Here is a 2,009-nt window from a genome sequence, read left to right as displayed (position 1 = left end):
TGTTTTCTCTTGTAACATTTGCATTTTGTCTATTGTTCTTATCATGTTGTTTCTTTCTACAATCACTAGCATAATGTCCATACTTTTTGCAATAATAGCATTGAACATTAGATTTATCATACCTTTGTCCTTGAGCCTGATACTGATCTCTTTGTTGGCTGCTGCCTTGACCTTGGTTCTGATTTGGATTGCTGCCTCTTCCTTGTGCATTTGATGGGCTGTTCCTTCCACCTCTGTTCTGGCTTCTGCCTCTTCCTCTTTTGTTTCCTCTTCCTTGACCTCTTCCTCTTCCAAAGGACATCTGGGTCTTGAAGGCTTGCTCAAGAGATGAGTTTTCATTCCTACTCAACCTCTGTTCATGTGTTATCAGTGATACATGTAGCTCATCAACTGAATAGTTTGAGAGATCCTTTGTCTCTTCAATGGTGGTGACAATGGCATCAAACCTTGAGGGTAAGACCCTCAATATTTTCTCCACAATCCTTCTATCTTCAATGGTTTCTCCATGAGTTCTCATTTGTGTGATTACACCAATCACATGAGTGAAGAAAGAGTCAATGTTATCTGACTCCTTCATGTTCAAGTTCTCAAAATCCTTCCTCAGCAATTGCAGTTTTGCTGTCTTCACTCTCTCCATGCCTTGATAGGCTGTCTTGAGGGTTTGCCATGCTTCATTGGCTGTTTTAGCTGCTTCTAACCTTGGAAACATACTCTGGTCTACTGCTAGATACAACAACACACGGGCTTTTGAATCTTTCTTCCTATTACTCTTCAGCTGATCCTTCTCTCCCTCAGTTAATGCATTGAACTCAGTTTCATCTGCCGGTTCTTCAAAACCTTCCTCAACTATTTCCCATAAGTCTTGGGAGGCAAGCAGGGCTGTCATAGTTATTGACCAGTAGTCATAGTTCTTCCCATTAAACTGTGGAAGCTGGGTGTTAAACAAACCCATACCAGTGCTTGTTCTGGCCATTCCTTGACTCTGTATTTAAAAAAAACTGATTGTTTCTTTCAACAGCAACACAGAGAAAAAACTTTGAGAAGTACCTGAACCCTTTGTTGTCTGAGTCTTCTGTCTGCCTGAGAAGTTTTGCTGCAGCAACAACCTTCTCCCTTCAGCTTCTTGAACACCTTCAAGAGCCTAAGCCTGCTCTGATACCACTGTTGGAAATTTTTTCATGGAGAAAATACCTAAAACCAAATAAACAAGCACACAGAGGCAATGCTCTGTTTTACCTCCACAAGATCTTTTATGCAGGAAGACTTAAAAAAATTTCACTCAGAGAGACAGAGTATTTCACTACCATAAGAACATTCTATTCATTAAAATCTGATGCAAATATTTACCACTGTAAAATCCTTTTTATATTCACTGGTGTGAAAAACAACTTACTGCTGTAATAAAAGGATTTACATAAGTTTACTGCTGTGAAAAACAAAATTACACAGGCTTACAAAATTTCACGCTCCACCATTTCCTTTATCCACTACTTGTCCAAAACCACACATGGTTTTTCAGTTTTTACTGCATCTTCATATTACAATGGTCCAGACAAAAACTTTACAACATATTTTGTGCACTGCTGTGCATTCACCCTCTGGTTCTTCACATTTTACACACTACTGTGTATTCACCCTCTGGTTCTTCACATTTTACACACTGCTGTGTGTTTTTCTTTTTACTGCACCCTCGTATATTTACGCTACTGTGAACACACCATATATCCTCCCATGTGCGATACATTATAAAAAAAAGTCAACACTAAAACATATTACATACGATTTTGCATTTTTTTAATACATGCCGTAAAAAACATAGACTTGTATTAAAACGTGCCCATACCTTTTCATAAAAAAACTTACGAGCTCTATATAAAAACTTTAATATTCTACCTACCACTATGACATTTCATTAAGACGTATGGCCAACCAAAAGTTTAATCCACGCAATGAATTGATTTGACGTTTGTTGGTATGCAGCTTCAATCGATCAACGGTGGAGAACACGC

This window comes from Pinus tabuliformis, chromosome 1_1 (genome assembly GCF_031772625.1).
Source record: "Pinus tabuliformis cultivar Carrire ecotype Pingquan chromosome 1_1, CPIR1, whole genome shotgun sequence".
In the NCBI taxonomy this organism is placed as follows: domain Eukaryota; kingdom Viridiplantae; phylum Streptophyta; class Pinopsida; order Pinales; family Pinaceae; genus Pinus; species Pinus tabuliformis.
This window is presented reverse-complemented; position numbering follows the sequence as displayed.